The 24,322-nt window shown below is 45.7% G+C and overlaps 1 non-coding gene across 1 annotated transcript; it reads left to right on the forward strand.

Annotated features, from left to right (window-relative positions):
* The first annotated feature begins 9,973 nt into the window (after window positions 1-9,973).
* On the forward strand, window positions 9,974-10,077 carry LOC125998365 (U6 spliceosomal RNA). The gene has a single exon (XR_007491954.1). It is a non-coding gene; the product is annotated as a U6 spliceosomal RNA (small nuclear RNA).
* Window positions 10,078-24,322: the final 14,245 nt, after the last annotated feature.

Raw genomic sequence — 24,322 nt, forward strand, 5'->3', positions numbered from 1 at the left:
CCTGAACCCTCCCAGAAGCCACTGCCGGGGCACAAGAAATGGTGAGTCTGGGGAGAGGCCTGGGCGAAGGCCTGAGCTGCAGGGAGAATCCAAGAAAACGGAATCTGGAGGAACTGGGACAGTGTCTGAGTGGTGTGGGTTGGATATTGGGGTGCATATGGTGTGTGTAGTTTGCGTGCTAGTGCTGTGAGTGCTGGGATTGTATGATATGTTGAGAGACATATATGAAGACAGACAGTAAGAGAGTAAGCTATACAGTGTGTGGTGGCCTGTGAGACAGGAGACTACAAGGGGAGCGTGTCCGTGTGTGTGTGTGTGTGTGTGTGTGTGTGTGTGTGTGTGTGTGTGTGTGTGTGTGTGTGTGTGTGTGTTTGCCCGAGCTTGAAGGGATGCATCATTATTTCCCTTCTCCAACAGACCCTCCTCCCCCCATTTCCCAGTTCCTCTCTCCGGACTCTCCCTTTCCGGATTATTTTTAGCCTCCTCTTCCTGCCATGAAGATTCCTGGAGCCTGTGACCCCAAGAGACCAAGAGGCCTGTAGATTGGCATGGTCTCTCCTGCCCCATCCTCTCATCCCTACCTGTCGCCTGCAACCCCAAAAGAGAGGCCTGATTGCTACCAGGCCTGGAAATGTGAATTCCCGCGTAAGGGCAGGGTCAGCATGGCCAGAACATAGCTAGACGTACTCCTCCTGGGAAAGGTGGCTGCCCTAGTGAGAAGGCTTCAGGGTCCAGAATGGGAACCCCAAGCCTCCCAATTCTCTTTCAGAGTCAACAAGAGCATCAGACCTCCTTTGCCAGGCCGCTAGTTGGGTTCTTGAGAAATGATAGGTGGAGACAGCGAGGCTTAAAACTCGGCAGTCCCTGTTCTCTGGCAGGAACCCCATATGGAGGCCACCCAGCCAGCAGGCCAGCTCTTCCTCCACCACCATCCACTCCCCCTGCAGGATCCCATTTCCCTCTCAGGTAAATCAGTCGCTTCCGCCCTCCTCCCCAAATTCCCAATGAAGTCCTCTTATAGATAGCCAGTTTACGTGGTCCCAAACACTCACCCCGAAGTCCTCTCCACTCTCAGCCACCTCTCAGGGCTGAGCAAAGTGCAGGCAGGAAACAGGAATTCCATTCTCCTCCCAACCGGACACCCCCCTGTTCCCCCCCAACCACACCAAGCTCCACATGCGCACACAAGGGGCTCTGGAAGATGCGAGGGGCCTTGAGTTCCAGGGTCTAGGGGAGACTGAACCTTGAATGGACTGTTCAAGTCTGTCTGCTGCCTGGATGTCTCCTCAACCTGGGAGGCAGATGAATTGGGGGTGAGAATGGAAAGAGGTACCACAGAGCTGGGCAGGCAGGGAGGCCCAGACATTTAGACACAAGCTAAAGGATGGCATGTCTGGCCACATCTCTGACACCCAAAAAGAACACACACAAGAGAATGTTCCTTGAGCTTCTGGCCTGATTTCTCAGGGTCAGATCCAGCCTTCTGCTTTTCACAGGGACCGCATAGTCACCAGACTTTGAACTCAAGAGCATTCATTTCCCCCTCCCCAAATTTACCTTAATCTTTTTGGGGGTGGTTTCTAGTTCCAGCCTGTTCTGCCTGCCCCTGGGAGCGAGGAGTGTGGGGCCAGGTCTCCGGGTAGGCTCCGGTACTTCTGGGGCAGGAACTCAGAGCCCAGATCGAAATCTCCCCAGAGGAAGCCAGTTCCTCTGCCCCACCCGGCCATTGTGTCAGGCCTGTGTGTGTGTGTGTGTGTCTATTTGTCTTTATGTCTGTATCTGTGTCTTTGTATGTGTCTTTATGTACTTTGTTTGTTGGTGTTTGTGTGTGTAAGAGGGTGAAGGGTTGGGAAGTAGGAGTGGGAATAAGGAAGATGTGTTTCCTCCAGATCATGATGTTTTCTGGGCCCCCCTTTCTGCTCCCCATTCTCCATCCCAGTCTTTCTGGCTCTCAGGGCCTGCGATTTCCCATCCAAGGAAAGCTTTATGTTGATCAACAAGAAATTATAGTAACCTGAGGAAAGGAAGACGAAATCTCTCTCACTTCCAATTAGCCCTCTGCTTGAGGCGTAGTAATGAGTTTGGAATGTGTCATAAAAACAACTGAGGGAAGGGGGCCAGAGTGGTGGCACAAGCCATAGGGCATCTGCCTTGCATGCACTAACCTAGGATGGACCACGGTTCGATCTCCAGCGTCCCATATGCTCCCCCAAACCAGGAGCAATTCTTAGTGCATGGCCAGGAGTAACCCCTGAATGTCACCAAGTGTGGCCCAGAAATAAACAAACAAACAAACAAACAAAAAAACCTAAGGGAAGAAACAAGGAAAGAGAGAGGTCAGGGTTAAGGTTCAAACCAGAGTCTGAACCCTAGCTTGCCTTGAATGGATGACCTTGAATGACTGACCCAGGGGCCGGAGAGATAGCATGGAGGTAAGGCATTTGCCTTGTGTGCAGAAGGTCGGTGGTTCGAATCCCAGCATCCCATATGGTCCCCCGAGCCTGCCAGGAGCGATTTCTGAGTGTAGAGCTAGGAGTGACTGCTGAGCACTGCTGGGTGTGACCCAAAAACAAAAAAACAAACAAACAAACAAAAAATAATGAATGACTGATGACTGACCTGGTTGACCAAGAATCCCTCATCATGTTCTGGGAAACATCATGTCCCTGTCTTAGAGGCAAAAAAAAAAATTCAATTCAATTCCATTACACTAGGAGGAATGAAATGAGCCACGCCCCAGCCTGGGAAGAAGGGAGTAGGAGGAGATACAAGCGTATCAAAGGGCTTTTGCCCACACCCAGCTGCCTGTCTCTGCAAGACCTTCCCAAATATGTACTTCTAAAACGATCTTGTGGGTGGAAGCAAGATGATAATACAGCAGATAGGGTGCTTGTCTTGCACTCAACCCATGGCTAACCCAGGTTTGGTCCCCAATACACGTAAACTCTCCTGAAGTCCCACAGAATTATGAATAGACCTTAACCACTGCCAGGAGTGGCCTGAAAACAAAACAACAATTAAAAAGGGGGGGGGGCGGCATTGGGAAAAGCCAGAAAACTATACATGTTTAAGCTCTTTTTCTTCAGAGTGAAAAAAACAAAGTCCTTACAATGACCAAAATAGATGTTCCAAGGGCCAAAACAATAAGACAGCAAATAGGGCATTTGCCTTGCACATGGTGGACCCAGGTTAGATCCCCAGCCTCCCATATGGCCCCTGAGCCTATCTGGAGTAATTTCTGAGCCCAGAGACAGGAGTAACTCAACATTGCTGAGTGTGACCACATGTTATTGCATTATTCACCCATTTCCCTAACTTCTCCTCTCCAGCCATAAAGCCTAGTTACAGGCTTTGCCTTCCACCTCGAAACCTTCTCAACACAACCCCAAAATAGTCTCTTCATCTCTGGGCAAATCACTTTCTCCATGAGGCCTGCTTTCCACTCTAAAATTACAACAGATGAACAGCGTTTTTCTCCATAGCAATCATTCTTTACAATGCACCACAGAGTTTACTATTAACTGGCATATTAATAATTATTTCTTGACATTAGAGAATAGACTTCCTGAAGGCAAAGTCTTTATCTTTTTTTTGTTCACTAAAATAGCCAAAGTCTGAAATAAAATTATCACATAATATGCACCTAATACTGGGATAATTGGAAGCTAAAAAGTACTGGACGTAAGGCACAGGGTTGGGATCCTTGTACACGGCTGAATCCATTACCCCCACACCACATATAATCTCCTAAGCCTCACAAGGAATGATATCGAGCACAGAGCCAAAGAGTAAGATCTTGAGCACCCTAGAAGTGGCACAAAAATGGGGCCGGAGAGATAGCATGGAGGTAAGGCGTTCGCCTTGCATGCAGAAGGTCGGTGGTTCGAATCCCAGCATCCCATATGGTACCCTGAGCCTGCCAGGGGCGATTTCTGAGCATAGAGCCAGGAGGAACCCCTGAGCGCTGCCGGGTGGGACCCAAAAACCAAAAAAAAAAAAAAAGAAAAGAAAAAAAAGGATATGGCACAAAAACAAAAAAGTATCTGGCACCAGAGAGGTAGCTCAAGGGACAAAAGTCAACACCAATGTGGGTAGGGCATTTAATTGCCTTGCACACAGCCAACCTAAGTTCAATACCCAGCACCTCATATGGTTTCTGTAACCCCACCAGGAGTGAACTCAGTCAGTTGTGATCCAAAAATAAAGCCAAAAAAACAGGGGGGCAAGAGTGAGGTCTTAGGTTTGTTGTTGTTGTTGTTGTTGTTGTTGTTTGGTTTTTGGGCCACACCCGGCAGTGCTCAGGGGTTTCTCCTGGCTGTCTGCTCAGAAATAGCTCCTGGCACGGGGCCGGAGAGATAGCATGGAGGTAAGGCGTTTGCCTTTCATGCAGGAGGTCATCGGTTCGAATCCCGGCGCCCCATATGGTCCCCCGTGCCTGCCAGGAACAATTTCTGAGCCTGGAGCCAGGAATAATCCCTGAGCACTGCCGGGTGTGACCCAAAAACCACAAAAAAAAAAAAAAGAAAGAAAGAAATAGCTCCTGGCAGGCACGGGGGACCATATGGGACACCGGGATTCGAACCAACCACCTTTGGTCCTGGATCGGCTGCTTGCAAGGCAAACACTGCTTGCCATCTCTCCGGGCCCGAGGTCTTAGTTTTAATCCCTCACATTGAATTGGGAGAGAATAACCCCCAAATATCAAAATGGAAGCCTCTAAATACTGCTGGTGTGACCAAAAAAAAAAAAAAAAGCAGTATCTGGGGGCAGAGGAATGAAGCATTTGCCTTCCACGTGTGACTATCTATGGGTACAATTCATATCAGTACAAAAGTTATAATGGCACGTTTTAAATTTTCTGAGTGTAGAGCCAGGAGTAACCCCTGAGCGATGCTGGGTGTGACCTCACCAAAAAAAAGAAAAAGAGGGGCCGGGCGGTGGCGATGGAGGTAAGGTGCCTGCCTTGCCTGCGCTAGCCTAGGACGGACCGCGGTTCGATCCCCCGGCGTCCCATATGGTCCCCCAAGAAGCCAGGAGCAACTTCTGAGCGCATAGCCAGGAGTAACCCCTGAGCGTCACAGGGTGTGGCCCAAAAACAAAAAAAAAAAAAAAAAGAAAAAGAAAAAGAAAAAAATCATGAGGCTGGAGAGTTAGCACAGCAGTAGGGCGTGACCTAAAAAAAAAAAAAATAAATAAATTAAAAATAAATAAATAAATCGAATTTACATTTCTGATTTCTGAGCATGGAGCCAAGAGAAATCCCTGACCTGCCGGGTGTGACCCAAAAAAAAAAAACAAATAAATAAATCAAGTTCTAAAAACATCATACAGTGCAGAAGAGATAGCGCAGCAGTAGGGCATTTACCTTGCACACAGTAGATCAGGATGGACGATGGTTCAAATCCCAGCATCTCATATGGTTCCCTCTGCCTGCCAGGAGCGATTTCTGAACACATAGCCGTATATATATCATATATCGTACAATATACACCAAAATTTTTGTTTGTTTGTTTGTTTGTTTGTTTGTTTGGTTGGTTGGTTGGTTGGTTGGTTGGTTGGCTTTTGGGTCACAGCCAGTAGCACTCAGGGGTTCCTCTACACTCAGAAATCGCTCCTGGCAAGCTCAGGGAACCCTACCTCCATCTATCTCTCTGGCCCCTGTTCCTTTGGTTTTTTGAGACACCAAAAAGACCACAGTCCGCCCTAGGTTAGTATGTGCAAGGCAAATGCATACTGCTTGCGCCACTGCTCGGGCCCCTATGAGTGTTTTTAGTGGTCAAAAATCTTTTAGCAGTGACTGACTGAAACACAGCTCAAAAACTAGCTTAAGCACCAAAGGAAATGGTGCTCCTGAAACCAGTTGGGTCTAGAGGCTCATATGATGTAATTGCATCCTCTCCTTCTGCCTTCACTTCCCTCGGTTGTGTCTTTAATTTTCTTATGCTATTGTCTAGGGGGTTTTTGTTTTGGGGGGTACTTTATACTGATTACTCGGCTGTATTCAGGGCTAACTCTTAGCTATGAGCTAAGGGGTCACTCCTGGCAGGATTAGGGGACCACATGGAGTGCAGGGGATACAGCTGAGGTCAGCCATATGCAAGGTTAGTGGCCTTCATGCTATACTATCTCTCTGGCCCCATACTGCCTAGTTTTTGGCCATTGGAGAAGAGTCCAAGTCTGATTGCTCTAGAGTTACATTTTTCCTGATTTGTTATATGGAGGAAAGGAGAGTGAATCTCTCCCAGGGAATGAGACTGTCCTGACTTGGATAACTTGTTCAATTTTTTGATGAGAAACAGGAGCTTGTATCACGTCCTATGATGATCAGGGGTTACTCCTGGCTTTGCACTTCGGAATTAGTTCTGGCAGTTTCTGTGGGGCTTTATGGGATGCCGAGGGTCTAGCCTGTGTTCAAAGCAAACACCCTATCACTGTACTATCTCTTTAGGTCCAACTTACTCATTCTTGGTCCAGTCTCTGTGACCAAAGAAATGGGATGTTTTGATTGATTAAACTCAGATCAAGTGAGCCAGAAGAAGTTGTAATTGACTGCCCCACTGGACCACATGGATGAAAGTGATGAAGAACTAACTAGAATACTTGTGGCACTACTTCTAAGATGGCAAAATAGAACTGCTGTAACATTACATTATGGGAGAGGGTATAGTTGCAAAGATCACGCAGTGAGAGATAGCTATTAAGAAATTCTAATTTAAATTAAGAAGAGGGATATGGGGTGCATGCTGTGAACAGGGGTGAAGAGAGGACAACATTGGTGGCAGGAATACCCCCTGATTCAATGTCACTATGTACCTAAAATATTACTGTGAAAGATATGTAATCCACTTTGGTCAAGATAAAAATTAAAAAAAATAAAAGAAATTCTAAGAGGGGGCCAAAGAGATAGCACAGCTGTAGGCCATTTGCCTTGCATGCAGCCAATTCAGGATGGATGGTGGTTCGATCCCTAGCATCCCATATGGTCTCCCTAGCCTTCCAGGAGTGATTTCTGAGCTCCGAGCCAGGATAACCCCTGAGCACTGCCAGTATAATCCAAAAACAAACAAAAACAAACAAACAAAAAGAAATTCTTTTTTTTTTTTTTGGTTTTTGGGCCACACCCAGTAACGCTCAGGGGTTACTCCTGGCTATGTGCTCAGAAGTTGCTCCTGGCTTGGGGGACCATATGGAACACCGGGGGATCGAACCGCGGTCCGTCCAAGGTTAGCGCAGGCAAGGCAGGCACCTTACCTTTAGCGCCACCGCCCGGCCCCACAAAAAGAAATTCTAAGAGGGGCTGGAGAGATCCTACAGCAGATAAGGTGTTTCCTTTGCCTTTGACTGACACAGATTCTATCTGGGATTCTATATATTATTCCATGAGCCCAGAGCCAGGAATAATTCTTGAGCAGAGCCAGATGTGACCCAAAATCCAGGGGAAAAAATACTGAAAAGGCAGAAAATATACCTTTGTGATTATACCTTTGGAATCTGAACTAGGAATCTATGTTTTGTAAGATAATTAGATAGCATGTAATAACATTATATTGATGTATATATTTTATTTTATTAAAATTTAAAAACAGGGCCCGGAGAGATAGCACAGCGGTGTTTGCCTTGCAAGCAGCCGATCCAGGACCAAAGGTGGTTGTTCAAATCCCAGTGTCCCATATGGTCCCCCGTGCCTGCCAGGAGCTATTTCTGAGCAGACAGCCAGGAGTAACCCCTGAGCACCGCCAGGTGTGACCCAAAAACCAAAAAAAAAAAAAAAATTAAAAACAGGGGTAGAGCGATAACACAGTGGGTAGGACTTTTGTCTTGTTATGGCTGGCCTGGATTCAATCCCTGGCATCCCATATGGTCCCTCAAGCCTGCCAGGAGTAAATTTTTGTGGGTCACACCCAGAGGTGCTCAGGGGTTACTTAGAAATGGCTCCTGACAAGCTCAGGGAACTATATGGCATGCTGGAGATCAAACTGGATGGACCATGTGCAAGGCAAACACCTTTTTTGTATTTTTGCAAATACAATACTTCTTAAAGAGAATTCCTGGACTCTCTTTTCCCTCTGCAGAGCCATTAAGAGTAGGTTGTCTGCTGCCAAGTAGAAAGAATCCGGAAAGGAGCTGCAAGAAAAATCTGGTCCAAGTCTGGCCAAATCTAGAAACTCAAGTTATATAGAATTTGAAGAATTCTATTCAACAACACCACCAGGTGGAGTCGGTGCGTCAGGTGTGCGGCCAAGCAAGCTAAGACTTTTCTCTCACCCCTTTCAACCTAAGGTTTATTTGTTTATATTTTAGTTTGGTTTTTGTCTTTGGGCCACAGCTGGTAACCACAAGGAGGGTAAGTGCCTTATCCTTGGACTGTTGCTCTGGCCCCAGAAATAAATCTTTTTAACAGATGATACTGAAACAGGGGCCAGAGAGATAGTACAGTGGGTAAGTTGCTTTCCTTGCACTGAGCTGATTCAGGTTTGATTCCCCGGGTCCTATATGGTCCCCTGAGCTCATCAGGAGCAATCCAAAGGCCAGAGTCAGGAGTCAACCCTATGCATCATTGGGGTGTGACCCCAAAACCAAATTATATATTATATATATATATGTGTGTGTGTGTGTGTGTGTGTGTGTGTGTGTGTGTGTGTGTGTGTATGCCAAAGAGATAGTACAGTAGATGAGACTGCCTTGCACCCAGTCAATCACCAATCCCTAGCATCTGGTCCCCTGCACCTGCCAGGAATAAGCTCAGAGCCCCAGGTGTGCCAAATACACAAAAGGAAAAAAGAAAAGATGTTGAAACAACTAGACATTATATATAAAGAAAAGAATATAGGCTAGAGAGAAAGTAGAAAGTTGGGTGCTTGCTCTGTACTCAGCCAACTTCAGTTCAATCCCTAGTACTTCGTGTGTTCCCCCAGAAGTGGTCCCTTAGCACAGAGCTGGGGGGTGGTGACAGGAATGTGGGGTTAGAGGTAAAGAGCTTGCTTTGCATGTGTGAAATTCTGGATTCAAACCCTGACTTCACACACAAACAATATTTTAACACATTAAAAAATGTATACGCTAACATGTAAAATATGGAACTATTGGAAGAAAATATAGGTGATAAACCAAACTTGAGGCTTGTAATATGTTTTTGGACACTAATGGCTCAATTCACGAAAGAAAAATATTGATGCTAGATTTTATTTTTATTTTATTTTATTTTATTTTATTTTTGCTTTTTGGGTCACACCCGGCAGCACTCAGGGGTTACTCCTGGCTCTATGCTCAGAAATTGCACCTGGCAGGCTCGGGGAACCATATGGGATGCCGGAATTCGAACCACTGTCCTTCTGTATGCAAGGCAAGTGCCCTACCTCCATGCTATCTCTCTGGCCCTGATGCTAGATTTTTATTATAATTTAAAACTTCTCTCAGGGGCCGGAGAGATAGCATGGGGGTAAGGCGTTTGCCTTTCATGCAGGAGGTCATCGGTTCGAATCCCAGCGCCCCATATGGTCCCCCATGCCTGCCAGGAGCAATTTCTGAGTCTGGAGCCAGGAATAACCCCTGAGCACTGCCGGGTGTGACCCAAAAACCACAAAAAAAAAAAAAAAACTTCTCTAGGAAAATATTATTAAGAAAATGAAAAGATATTGGGGACCAGAATGATAGCACAGTAGGTAGGGCGTTGGCTTTGCACATGGCTGACCTGGGTTCATCCCATACGGTCCCCTAAGCACCACCAGAAATGACCCCTGAGAGCAGAGCCAGGAGTAACCCCTAAGTATCTATGGGCATGCCCCACACACAAAAAATATATATATAAAATATTTAAAAGCATCTATATAGTAAAGAACTGTTTCCAAATCACACAAAACCCCTCTTAAATTCAACAATAAGAAAACAAAAAACTGAGAGTGGGGAATTTCCTTAATGGCAAACTGCATTTTGCCCTACAGCATAAGCACTGAGTTCAATTGCTGCATCAAAGGAAAAAGGTCGTGCTCTTGTACTAAAATTGGAAGGATACAGAGAAGATTAGCCTGGCCCCTGCGCAAGCATGACACACAAATTCGTGAAGCTTTCCTTTTTTTAAAAGGAAAAAAGGTCAATTTAGAAAAACAGAAGAAAGAAGGTCAGCAAAGTGGCTTAGTGCCTTACACATCCTGGGTTCTGGGTTCCATTTCTAGCACCACATATTCCTTTTATCATGCCAGGAACACTCAGGATCTTGTACAACACACAGGCATGTGCTTGGCCGCTTCTGCTATTTCCGAACCCCAAACATAGAAAAGATCTGAACAGATACTTTCCTGCAGAAGAAACACCAGGATATAAACTTCCAACCAGAAAGTAAGGGGCCAGAGAGGTAGCCTGGAGGTAAGGCGTTTGCCTTGCATGCAGAAGGACAGTGGTTTGAATCCCGGCATCCCATATGGTCCCCCGAGCCTGCCAGGTGCGATTTCTGAGTGTAGAGCCAGGAGGAACCCCTGAGCGCTGCCGGGTGTGACAGGAAGAAAGGAAGGAAGGAAGGAAGGAAGGAAGGAAGGAAGGAAGGAAGGAAGGAAGGGAGGGAGGGAGGGAGGGAGGGAGGGAGGGAGGGAGGGAGGGAGGGAGGGAGGGAGGAAGGAAATCCCAAGGCCTAATGAACAGAATGAGACTACAACTAATAATATTGTCCAGATGCTGTCCAGAGGTTAAGGTGCCTGTCTTACATGTAGTCGACCCATTTTGATTTCATCATGCATATCAACTACTGGCAGGAGGAACCCTGAGCAGGTGTGTCTATCAGGTGTGTCCCCAAAAATACTTCCAAAATAAATAAATAATAAAAATATTGAATTGCATACTTCAAAATTAATAGAATATGTATTAAAAGTTATTGCCACACACACACACACACACACACACACAAAATCCAAATTGTTTCAGGGATGGTAGGATTAACTTTATTGTAGTAATTTCTCATTTTACATCCGTGTACCAAATCATCAAGTTTAAATCTTCAAATTACTTTATGCTGTATGTCAATACCATCTCAAAAAAGTTGGGGAGGGGGCCGGAGAGATAGCATGGACGTAGGGCATTTGCCTTGCATGCAAAAGGATGGTGGTTCAAATCCTGGCATCCTACATGGTCCCCTGAACCTGCCAGAACTGATTTCTGAGCACAGAGCCAGGAGTAATGCCTGAGTGCTGCCAGGTGTGACCCCCACCAAAAAAAAATAAAAAGCTGGGGATAAAGAGGAACAGTGCCATGTCTGGGGATATCTGCCTGGCAAATATCTAATCAAAATTTCTGGTGTCTGGGCCAAAGCCATAGCTAACCAGTTGGACAGGCCTTGCATACGGCCAATCTGGTTTTCATGTCCGGCATTCCATATAGTCCCTGGAGCCTGACAGGAGTGATTTCTGAGTGCAAAGCCAGGAGTAAAGCCTGAATGCTGCCAGGTATGGCACAAAAATCCTCCAATTTTTTTTTCCTGGGAGCTGGAGCAATAGCACAGCGGTAGGGCATTTGCCTTGCATGAGGCTGACCCAGGACAAACCTGAGCTCGATTCCCAGCGTCCCATATGGTCGCCAGGAGCGATTTCTGAGCACATAGCCAGGAGTAATCCCTGAGTATCACCGAGTGTGGCCCAAAATCTAAAAATAATAAAAATAATATAAATAAAATCTGGTGTCAAGCTAACCAGCATGCTTTGCATGCAGAAAACATGAGGTTTGGGGCAGGAGAGATAGCATGGAGGTAAGGCATTTGCCTTTCATGCAGGAGGTCATCGGTTCGAATCCCGGCGTCCCATATGGTCCCCTGTGCCTGCCAGGAGCAATTTCTGAGCCTGGAGCCAGGAATAACCCCTGAGCTCTGCCAGGTGTGACCCAAAAACCACAAAAAAAAAAAAAAAGAAAGAAAAAGAAAACATGAGGTTTAATTTCTTTCTTTCCTTTTATTTTTCTTTTTGTTTCAAACCATACCCAGTGATATGAAGGTGTTATTCCTGGCTCTATGCTCAAAAATCACTCTAGGAGGGGCCAGAGAGATAGCATGGAGGTAGGGTGTTTGCCTTGCATGCAGAAGGACTGTGGTTCGAATCCCAGCATCCCATATGGCCCCCAGATCCTGCTAAGAGTAATTTCTGAGCATAGAGCCAGGAGGAACCCCTGAGTACTGCCAGGTGTAACCCAAAAACAAAAAAAACAAAAAAAAAAAAAAAAAAGAAAGAAAGAAAGAAAAGAAAAGAAAGAAATCACTCTTGGGAGGCTTGGGGGATCATATGGGATGCTGAGGATTGAGCCTGGGTAGCCACTTGCAAGGCAAATTCTCTACCCCCTGTGCTATCGCTTCCACCCCAAGAGGTTTAATATTTGATACCATAAGGTTCCCAAGAGTACCACTAGCCATGAACCCCAGCACTAAGCTTGGAAAAGTCACTGAGAATCACTAAGTATGATCCCAAAAAAAAAACAAAACACAGGGGCCGGAGAGATAGCATGGAGGTAAGGCGTTTGCCTTTCATGCAGGAGGTCATCAGTTCGAATCCCGGCACCCCATATGGTCCTCTGTGCCTGCCAGGAGCAATTTCTGAGCGTGGAGCCAGAAATAACCCCTGAGCACTGCCGGGTGTGACCCAAAAACCACAAAAAAAAAAAAAAAAACACAAAATAAAACCAATCTCTCTCGGGATCTGGAGAGATAGCATGGAGGTAAGGCATTTGCCTTTCATGCAGAAGGACAGTGGTTCGGATCCTGGCATCCCATAGAGTCCCCCATGCCTGCCAGGGGCGATTTCTGAGCCTAGAGCCAGGAGTAACCCCTGAGTGCTGCCGGGTGTGACCCAAAAACCAGAAACACCAATTTTAGAGTTAGCAGATAAGTGATCTTTGTGTGGTGCAGGTTACCAACCATGATTATACATGGGTTTGATCTCAGCACCCTGTATGGTCTCCTGAGCGAGATCCCTTAGGAGGACCTGGCTCAATTTACACCACAAAATATGAAAATAATAAAATTGTAGATGTCCCTAATCTTGATCCTTATTATCTTAACGAAAGCTGAAGAGGGCTGGAGAGATAGCACAGTGGTAGGGCATTTGCCTTGCTCACAGCTGATCCAGGACTGACCTGGGTTCAATTCCCGGCATCCCATAGAGTCCCCCGTGCCTGCCAGGGGCGATTTCTGAGCATAGAGCCAGGAGTAACCCCTGAGCGCTGCTGGGTGTGACCCAAAAAACAAACAAACCAAAAAAAACCAATCTTTCATGTCACCATTGCATTACATTGAGCCTAATCCTGTGGCCTCTACTGTTTGAGCCTGACCATGCAATTGGTTACAATTCCCTGTACAGCAAATGATTTCCAGTTTCCCTACAGCCAGATATGTGAGCCCAACAAACAGGTGCAACTCAGGAAAAAAACTTAAAAAAAAAAATGAATGAACAATATACCCCAAAAAAGGAAATCTGACACCTACTTCACACCATATACAAAGGTTCATTCAAAACAGATTAAATAAAGACTTGGGGGGGGGTCACACCCGGTGATCAGGGGTTACTCCTGGCTCTGTGCTCAGAAATCGCTCCTGGCTGGCTCGGGGGACCATATGAGATGCCAGAATTGGAACCATGGTCTGTCCTGGATTGGCTGTGTGCAAGGTGAACTCCCTACCTCTGTGCTATCTCTCTGGCCTCCAGATTAAAGACCTTAATATCAAACCTATATTTATAAAATACATTGAAGAAAACATAGGCAGGACTCTCCCAAGATCCTAACCTCAAAGTAGTCTTCAATGATATTACCTCATTGGTTAAGGAAAAGGGAGGACAGGAGAGATAGGATAGCAGATAGGACACTTGCCTTGCAAATGACTGACCCAGGTTCTATCACTGGCACCCAGTTTGGTCCCCTGAATTCCACTAGGAGTGATCCCTGGGCACAAAGCCAGGGGTAAGCTCTGAACAGTGGTAGATGTGGTCCAAAAACAAGCAAAAAAGGGAGAAATGGAATTTATCAAACTAAAAAGTTTCTGCCCTGCAAAAAATAAAAAATAAATATGCCTTGTGGGGCTGGAGGCATAATACAGAGGGTAAGGTGTTTGCCTTAGTAAACACTGGCTTTTGCAAGCACAGATAATGTTCTGTGAGTATTGCCAAGAGTGATTCATGAGTGTAGAACCAGGAGGAACCCCTCAATATCACCAGGTTTGACAAAGAAAGAAAAGGAAGGAAGGGAGGAAGGAAGGGAGGAAGGAAGGAAGGGAGGGAGGGAGGGAGGGAGGGAGGGAGGGAGGAAGAGAGGAAGAGAGGAAGAGAGAAAGAGAGAAAGAGAGAAAGAAAGAAAGAAAGAAAAAAAGAAAGAAAGAAAGAAAGAAAGAAAGAAAGAAAGAAAGAAAGAAAGAAAGAAGAGAAGAAAGAAAGAAAAGAAAGAAAGAAAGAAAGAAAGAAAGAAAGAAAGAAAGAAAGAAAGAAGAAAGAAAGGAAAGAAGGAAGAGAGGAAGGAAGAAGGAAGGAAGGAAGGAAGAAGGAAGGAAGAAGGAAGAAGAAAGAAAGAAAGAAAGAAAGAAAGAAAGAAAGAAAGAAAGAAAGAAAGAAAGAAAGAAAGAAAGAAAGAAAGAAAGAAAGAAAGAAAGAAAGAAAGAAAGAAAGAAAGAAAGAAAGAAAGAAAGAAAGAAAGAAAGGGAAAGAAGGAAAGGAAGAAGGAAGGAAGGAAGAAAGAAAGAAGAAGAAAGAAAGAAAGAAAGAAAGAAAGAAAGAAAGAAAGAAAGAAAGAAGAAAGAAAGAAAGAAAGAAAGAAAGAAAGAAAGAAAGAAAGAAAGAAAGAAAGAAAGAAAGAAAGAAAGAAAGAAAGAAAGAAGGAAGGAAGAGGAAGGAAGGAAGGAAGGAAGGAAGGAAGGAAGGAAGGAAGGAAGGAAGGAAGGAAGGAAGGAAGGAAGGAAGGAAGGAAAGAAGAAAGAAAGAAGGAAGGAAGGAAGGAAGAAAGAAAGAAAGAAAGAAAGAAAGAAAGAAAGAAAGAAAGAAAGAAAGAAAGAAAGAAAGAAGAAAGAAAGAAAGAAAGAAAGAAAGAAAGAAAGAAAGAAAGAAAGAAAGAAGAAAGAAAGAAGGAAGGAAGGAAGGAAGGAAGGAAGGAAGGAAGGGAGGAAGGAAGGAAGGAAGGAAGGAAGGAGAAGGAAGGAAGGAGGAAGAAGAAGGAAGAAAGAAGAAAGAAAGAAAGAAAGAAAGAAAGAAAGAAAAAAGAAAGAAAGAAAGAAAGAAAGAAAGAAAGAAAGAAAGAAAGAAAGAAAGAAAGAAAGAAAGAAAGAAAGAAAGAAAGAAAGAAAGAAAGAGGAAGAAGAGGAAGAAGGAAAGGAAGGAAGAAGGAAGGAAGGAAGGAAGGAAGGAAGGAAGGAAGGAAGGAAGGAAGGAAGGAAGGAAGGAAGGAAGGAAGGAAGGAAGAAAAAGAAAGAAATTGTTCCTGATTTGAGGGACCATATGGGATGCCAGGGGTTCGAACTGCAGTCCGTCCTAGGTTATCTACGTGCAAGACAAACACCCTACCGCTTGTGCCACCACTTTGGCCCTACCAAGTACTTTTTCTTTCTTTCTTTCTTTCTTTCTTTCTTTCTTTCTTTCTTTCTTTCTTTCTTTCTTTCTTCCTTCCTTCCTTCCTTCTTCCTTCCTTCTTCCTTCCTTCCTTCCTTCCTTCCTTCCTTCCTTCCTTCCTTCCTTCCTTCTTTCTTTCTTTCTTTCTTTCTTTCTTTTTCAGTCACACCTGGTGGCGCTCAGGGGTTATTTCTGGCTCCACATTCAGAAATCGCTCCTGGCAGGCTTGGGGGACCATATGGGATGCTGGGAATTGAACCACGATCTTTCTTCATGCAAGGCAAACGCCTTTACCTCCATGCTATCTCTCAGGCCCCAAGGAGCAATTTCTGAGCGCATAACCAGGAGTAACCCTTGAGCATCACTGGTTGTGGCTCAAAAAGCAAAAAAAAAAAAAAAAATGTACCTGGCATATTTATGTTCCTAGCAGGATTATTTACAATGGCTAACATCTGGAAACAATTCAAGTGGCCAATATCAGATAAAAGAAGATATGGCATATATGCACACTGAAATATTATTTATATTCAGCTGTGAGAAAAGATGCAATCTTGCATTTTCTCAATGTGCATGCAGTTTCTATTCTCAGTAAACTCAGGTCAGTCTCTTGAGTTCCTCCAGGAGTGACCTCTGAGGGCAGATCATAGAATAAACCTTAAACACCACTGGGTGTGGGAACTTCCTCCTTCAAAATATAGCTTGGAGACTTTGGAGATTGCTCTGAGAACTGGGATGCATGCTTGAGTCCTGGGTTTGTTCCCTGGCAACACATATTTCCCTGGCATCCCATATGGTCCCCCAAGCCTGCCAGGAGCAATTTTTTAGCTCAGAGCCAGGAGTAACTCCTGAGCACTGCCAGGTGTGGCCCAAAAAAATAAAATAAAATACTTAAAAAAAAAAAAGATATATATGTATATCTTAGTTGAATAGAGATTCAACTAAGATATGAAAACAAACTAAATTCCCTAATACTGATGAATATGAATAAAGAAGCTGTGATATTGCCAGAGCAATAGTACAAAGGAGAGGACACTTGTATTGCCTGCAGCTGACCTGGCTGGTTTTGATCCCATGCACCCCATATAAGTCGCCCTAGAACTGCCAAAAGTCATCCCTGAACCACAGAGAAAGACTTTGGGGTTGGACAACTTAGTATGCCTGGAGCCTGGAACCTGGAGTTGGTCTTATGCCAGAATGTTTCATGGATAAGTCCTCCCTATTTTTAGGCCAAAGGTTTTTCCTTTCTATTTCCCTCATATTTTTGCTGTGCTTATGCAAACAAAAACTGCCACACACATACACACCTTTTTTTTGGGGAGGGGGGTCACACCCAGAGGCACTCAGTTGCTACTCCTGGCAGGCTCGGTGGACCATACTGGATGCAGGGAATCAAACAACTGTCCTGGGTAGGCCACCTAGAAGGCAAACGCCTATTGCTGTGCTATCTCTCCAGCCCCCCCCCCCACACACACACACAGTGATCCCTGAGAAAAGTCAGGAGTAAGCACTGATGGGGCACAAAAACCAACACAGAGAGATCTCCAAAGAGCAACACAACTAATAAAGTGCCAACACACCATGAGCACCACAACCTCGCACGTGTGTGACCCCCAAATCATCACACTAACAACAAAAAAAAAAAAGAAAAGGGGAAAAGTGTGGGGTCAAGGATGTAGGTCAGTAGAAAAATATGATTTGCATAAATAAGGCCAGGGGTTCGATTCATGGCACTGCAAAAAGGGGGGTGACAAGAAAGGGAAGAGGAGGAGAAAATCGAGGAGAATGAGAGGAGAAATATAAGAACTGTTGCTGATGGCTTTGGTCCAATGGGGGGAAACCAGAGAGGTGAAGAAATGAGTGTTCCCACCTTGTGGCTTGACCTATCTCAACCCCCAGAAGTCAGAAAAATGCTCAGCGTTTTTTTTTAATATTATTTTATTTTATTTTATTTTATTTTATTTTATTACTCCTGAGTCAGGCATAATAAAATCTGCTGTGATGGCCTATTTGGTACAGAAGTTCGTGTCTTGCAAGCCCCCCAAGGCAGTCATGGTTCTGCACTTGGAATCCACTTACTCTGCTTGTCATGACCATCATGGAAAAGGATTCCTTCCATCCATGACTGGGGGAGCCGTGGTCTCAGGCTGAGTGAGAAATTGCTCTCTGCAAGAAGAAAAGGTCACTTCTAACCTCGTTCCAGGTATTCTGGGTCTGTCTGTCACCTTTCCCTCAGAGAAAACTTTCAGGAGGAGAAGCCAAAGCAGTGAAGCAAGAGGCACCAAGTTAAACAGCTCTGGCCAGAACATGAGGAGCACATTCTGACGTAAAGCTCGCAGAGTCCGTGTGGTAGCTGCAAGTGCTCTCTCTACTTGAGGTCAAACTCTTGCCAGTGTTGTGCTCCATGACTGTGGGATTCAGGGTTGGCTCCTGGGTCTGCTTCCGGGGATTCCTCCTAGCAGGGACTGACTGGGAGATCATAAATAGGGTGCTGGGGATCAAACCCTTTTCAGGATCAGGCAAAAACCTTCTCTGTACTATTATTGATCAGGCTTTAAGAAATAATAAAACTTAAGAAGAGATCTTCCAGGGGGGCAGAGAAATAGCACAGAGGTAGGGCATTTGCCTTGCATGTGGCTGATCCAGGATGGATGGTGGTTCGGTTTCCTGGCATCCCATATGGTCCCCTGAGCATGCCAGGAGTGATTTCTGAGTGCAGAGCCAGGAGTAAGCCCTGAGCACCGCTGGGTGTGACCCAAAAAAACTCAAAACAAAATTAAGAAAAAAAAAAAAGATATCTTCCAGCCCTGAAGTATAAAGCCCAGGCAAAAAGATCACATCCCTTTTATTTGTTTTTTTGTTTTTGGGCCACACCCGGCGGTGCTCAGGGGTTACTCCTGGCTGTCTGCTCAGAAATAGCTCCTGGCAGGCACGGGGACCATATGGGACACCGGGATTCAAACCAACCACCTTTGGTCCTGGATCGGCTGCTTGCAAGGCAAACGCCACTGTGCTATCTCTCCAGGCTCCTTTTAGATGCAAATCCTGAGGTCTTTGAATAAGGAGAAACTGAGGCCCCACCTTGAGGCCCTCCCACATGCCCCCACCTACAAGCAGGAATTCAAGTTCCCACCCTGAAACAAAAAACTGAGGCCCCACCCAAAGAAAAAGGACTCCTTCAGAAGAATCTAAAGGTCATGATGAGATTTTGTAAAGAACTTCAATCTGGCAAGGTTTTTTCCTGAGGCAATGCCTGGATTAATGATTATGGATGCTGAGAACTCCAGGAAAAAAATATTTGAAGATATTGTTTATTGCCTCCTCCAAAAAACCATCCAGGCTTTTGGGGGAAGCTTGTGTTCTTTTTTTTTTTTTTTTTTGGTTTTTTGGGCCACACCTGGTAACACTCAGGGGTTACTCCTGGCTATGCGCTCAGAAGTTGCTCCTGGCTTGGGGGACCATATGGGACGCCGGGGGATCGAACTGTGGTCCGTTCAAGGCTAGCGCAGGCAAGGCAGGCACCTTACCTCTTGCGCCACCGCCCGGCCCCGTTCTTTCTTAAATACATATTTAATACATCTCTTTCTCTCACCTCAGATCTTTGTAAATAAATTTTGTTCATTAAAATCCTATATTCCAGGGCCGGCGAGGTGGTGCTAGAGGAAAGGTTGTCTGCCTTGCAAGAGCTAGCCAAGGAAGGACCATGGTTCGATCCCCCAGCGTCTCATATGGTCCACCCAAGCCAGGGGCAATTTCTGAGCCCTTAGCCAGGAGTAACCCCTGGGCATCAAACAGGTGTGGCCCGAAAAACCAAAAAATAAATAAATAAATAAAATCCTATATTTCATGGGATGGGAGCAATAGCACAGAGGATAGGGTGTTTGCGTTGCACATGACCAATTGGGTTTGATACCCGGCATCCCTTGTCGTCCCCTGAGCTTTGCCAAGAGTAATTTCTTTTTTTTTTTTTTGGTTTTTGGTTTTTGGGCCACACCCTGTGACGCTCAGGGGTTACTCCTGGCTATGCGCTCAGAAGTTGCTCCTGGCTTCTTGGGGGGGGAACCGCGGTCCGTCCTAGGTAGCGCAGGCAAAGCAGGCACCTTACCTCCAGCGCCACCGCCCGGCCCCATCAAGAGTAATTTCTAAGTGCAGAGAAAGCCAAGACTAAGTCTTGGGGCCGGCGAGGTGGCGCTAGAGGTAAGATGTCTGCCTTGCAAGCGCTAGCCAAGGAAAGGACCACGGTTCGATCCCCCGGCGTCCCATATGGTCCTCCTAAGCCAGGGGCAATTTCTGAGCGCCTAGCCAGGAGTAACCCCTGAGCATCTAACGGGTGTGGCCCAAAAAAACCCAAAAAAACAAAAACAAAAAAAAAGACTAAGTCTTGAGCATCACTGGGTGTATCTCCCAAGCAAAAATAAAATTATTTCTGGCTGGGGCCCAAGCAATAGCACAGCAGTAAGGCATTTGCCTTGCACATGTCTGACCCAGGGCCAACCCAGATTTGACCCCTGGCATCCCATATGGTTTCCCGAGCCTGTCAGGAGTGATTTCTGAGCACAGAGCCAGGAGTAGTAACCCATGTGACCCAAAAACAAACAAAAAAACTTGTTTCTGGATCTTCAGAGAAATACAGATAAAAGGCCTTAGTCTGGGGCTTGCAAAATGGGACAGGTGTTAGGCACTTGTCTTGCATATAATCAGCCTGGCACAGAATATAGTCTCCTACTTCTACCAGGGGTGATCATTCCTCAGCAGAGAGTCAGAAGTAAGCCCTGAGTACTGCTGGATGTACAAAAAAGGACAAAAAATAAACAACCATAAATAAACAAAAATATCTTTTTAAGATATAAATCTTCCTTTAAACACCATGATTACATGCGTATTTGTAGTTGGGCTTCGGTCATAAACAGGATATCCCCCCTTCACCAGTGCAACATTCCCATCAATAAAAAATATCTTATTCCAAAGTTCTAAAACTTTATCACACATCCGAAGATATATTAAAAATAGTCCCTAGAGATAGCTCAACAGCTGAGTATATGCTTTGTGTGAGGGAGGGTCCTGGCATTACATGGTCCTGTCCTCCTCTTCCCCCTTAGACAATGCCAGCAATTACCCCCTTAGCACAGCTGGGTATAGTACCAATTTTTTTTTTTTTTTTGGTTTTTGGGCCACACCCGTTTGACGCTCAGGGGTTACTCCTGGCTATGTGCTCAGAAATCGCCCCTGGCTTGGGGGGACCATATGGGACGCCGGGGGATCGAACCGCGGTCCGTTCCTTGGCTAGCGCTTGTAAGGCAGACACCTTACCTCTAGCGCCACCTTCCCGGCCCCACCAATTTTTTAATATATAAATAAATAAAAACAAATTATCAGGTCTCACTTTCCAGAATTTCTCATGTAGGAGGCTGAGGTTATTCTTTTGTTATTATTTTTAACATAATCATTTTATTCTGGTTTGGGGGCCACACTCGGCAGAACTCAGGGATTACTTCTGGCTCTGCACTCAGAAATATTTCACTCCTGGCAGGCTCAGGGGACCATATGGGATGTCAGGGATTGAACCTGGGTCAACCACATGCCAGGCAAATGCCCTACCTGCCGTGCTATAGCTCTGGCCCCCGATACTGAGGTTAATCTAATAAACTCTTAGGTGTTGCTGTTTCTCATGCTATTGTATAAATTCAAGGATTCAGGGGCCGGGAAGGTGGCGCTAGAGATAAGGTGTCTGCCTTGTAAGCGCTACCAAGGAACGGACCGCGGTTCGATCCCCGGCATCCCATATGGTCCCCCCAAGCCAGGGGCGATTTCTGAGCACATAGCCAGGAGTAACCCCTGAGCTGTCAAACGGGTGTGGCCCAAAAACCAAAAAAAAAAAAAAAAAAAAAAAAAAAAAAAAAAAAATTCAAGGATTCAAAATTTAAATTTTAAATCAATGAGGATCCTTCACCCAGCCAGCAGGTCAAAGTATTTGAGGGAGACAGTCCTTGGAAACTTGAGGGGTGATTCAGAGCACTTCTTGAGAATTCTCATTCTCTTCTTTACCTCCTTCGCCCCTCCAAGTCCTCCTTCCCAAGGCCCCATGATTTCAAAGGGCCCTGGCAAAAACAAATCATTTTCACTGGAGTAAGTGCAGCAAATTTTTATTTAAATCTCTCATTTTACAGAAAAGCTGAGATGTGAAAGCACTTGTCCAAGGTCCATCTGCTATATAGGCAGCAGCAGCAACAGCAGCAACAAAACCCAAAACGAACTTTAGATGGCACCGCTGGTCTAAATCTGGCGGCTGTCTCACTCACACCTGCCCTTTCCAACACACATGACACTGCCCGTCACCTGCCCTCTTTCTTTCTTTCTTCTTTCTTTCTTTCTTTCTTTCTTTCTTTCTTTCTTTCTTTCTTTCTTTCTTTCTTTCTTTCTTTCTTTCTTCCTTCCTGCTTTCTTTCTTTCTTTTTCTTTCTTTCTTTCTTTCTTTCTTTCTTTCTTTCTTTCTTTCTTTCTCTCTTTCTTTCTCTCTCTCTCTCTTTCTTTCTTCTTCTTTTTTTCTTTCTTTTTTTCTTTCTTTCTTCCTCCCAGACCCTTTCCACATCCCCTTTCCCAGATACCTTTGGGGACTCTCCGTCTTTACCAGACTCACAGCAAAGACAGGGGTTCAAAATGCCAGGACACAGAGACATCCACTTGGTACATCTGCTGTGTCTTTTGTGTATGTGTGTAGGTGCAGAACTTAACTTTTATTTTGATAAGATTCTCCCAGAGGCAGCAAAAACTTAAATGATCTATGCTGATATTAGATAATGTTAATAACAAAGCCTTTTATCTATTTTTTTACTTTTTTATTTTATTTATTTTTTATTTTTTGGTTTTTGGGTCACACCCGGCATTGCTCAGGGGTTACTCCTGGCTGTCTGCTCAGAAATAGCTCCTGGCAGGCACGGGGGACCATATGGGACACCGGGATTCGAACCAACCACCTTTGGTCCTGGATCAGCCGTTTGCAAGGCAAATGCCGCTGTGCTATCTCTCCGGGCCCTACTTTTTTAATATTTTTTTATTTATTGATGAAAATGCATCACATAGTTGACATAACTGATCATAATACAATGGTTTCAGGAAGACCAAAAGCAACATGATTTAAAAAAAAAAAAGAAATAGAAATTGAAAGAAAAACTAAAGAGATGGGAGAGAAAGAAAAGAAAATTTTCAATAATTTTGAAAATTATGACTCACGAATGAACTCATTAAAGCACTAGCAGAAAGTTTAGTAAACTCTTATTTTTTTTTTTAAAGAATGAGAGTTTAAAAAATACAGTAAAACCGGTGTGGGTGGCAATTGTTGTTTGCATAGGCCCAGCAAAATATGGGGAAAATGGAAGGGAAAAACCTTGGCCTGAGTACAAGGAGAACTTATCCCTGAAATTTTCTGGCCTAAGACCAACTCAGGGCTCCAGGCATATTAGGCTGTCCAACCCCTGATTCATTCTCTGTGGTCCTGGTAAAAATATTTTTCACAAGATCTGCTGTGTCTTAAAGCCAGCTGTGCATGAAGCCCCCCAATTTTGCTTTGGCATGCCAGACCTTCTGTGTGGCCTTGGGGAGGAGACAAAAAAGAGTTGCAGAGAGATGCCACTGGCCAGGCCTAGAGACCAGCCCAGTTGTTGTGTCCTCTGTGCCCCCTCTCTTGCCTGGGGGAGCCCAAGCTGGAACCAGCCAGCAGGGCATGCATGCATGGATCTCAAGGTGGACACCCCCACCCAGAATGACCCAGGAGAGAAAGGACAGAGGGGACACACACAGACGCAAAGGGAGGACTGCTTTTTGCAGCCTGCCAAGGCGCCAGCCTCTCCTTGCAGCCCAGGAGCAAAGGCCCAAGCTCCTTGCAGTCTCCTCCCAGGACTGCCAGGCCTACATCAGCCTGGCACCGGGGCCCTGAGAGTTAACTGCCACTGCCTCGGTGCCCACTCGGGGGCTGGTGCCCATGAGCAGCTCCCATTGGCCCAGGAACCGGCTAGGGCCTGATTGGGTGGCTCCTGCCTCCCCTGGCCACCTCATTGGGCTCCTCCCTCCAATGACTTAGAGTGGCTGCCCCGCCTTCAGAAGCCACCCCAGGCCCGGCAGAGCTCCTGGGGCTCCCGGGGACAGCCTGGGGTGCCTGTCTGTCGGCTTCTTCCCCAGACCCAGCTCTCCTGGCCGGCCCTGGACCTCCAACGGATCTCCTCCCGGATCCTTGGCTCACTGGTTTTTGCTCCTGCCTTCCTCCCCCAGCTTCCATTCCCCTTCTTCCTCCTCTGCTGGGCCCCATCGCCTCTCATCCTCAGCATCCCACTGCCTGCCTGCTTGTCTGTCTTCTTCCTGGCTTCTCTCTAATCTCAACTTCTTGGGCCCACCGGTCCTAGCTTTACCGCCCCACCCAGGCTCCTGAATTCTTTCTTACCTAGATCAGCTTCTGACAACCCCAGATCTCAACTCACTTAACTTTATAACCCTTGACCTCTTCTTTACCATTGACCCTGACTCTGTTGGTCTCCCCACACCCCCAAACTATAAACCCCCTCTGTCTTCTAGCCTGGGTTGCCCCACACTGAGGTCTCCCCCTGATTTCTGATCCCCTTTCCTGCAGGTCCTTTTTGACTTTGCTACCTGTAGGCTAGTTCCTGCTCTCTCTGTGTCTCTCTCTGTGTGTCTCCGTGTCTCTCTGTCCGTGTGTATCTCTCTCTCTCTCTCTCTCTCTCTCTCTCTCTCTCTCTCTCTCTGTCTTTGTCTCTCTG

The sequence above is a fragment of the Suncus etruscus genome, chromosome 20, assembly GCF_024139225.1.
Source record: "Suncus etruscus isolate mSunEtr1 chromosome 20, mSunEtr1.pri.cur, whole genome shotgun sequence".
Lineage (NCBI taxonomy): Eukaryota > Metazoa > Chordata > Mammalia > Eulipotyphla > Soricidae > Suncus > Suncus etruscus.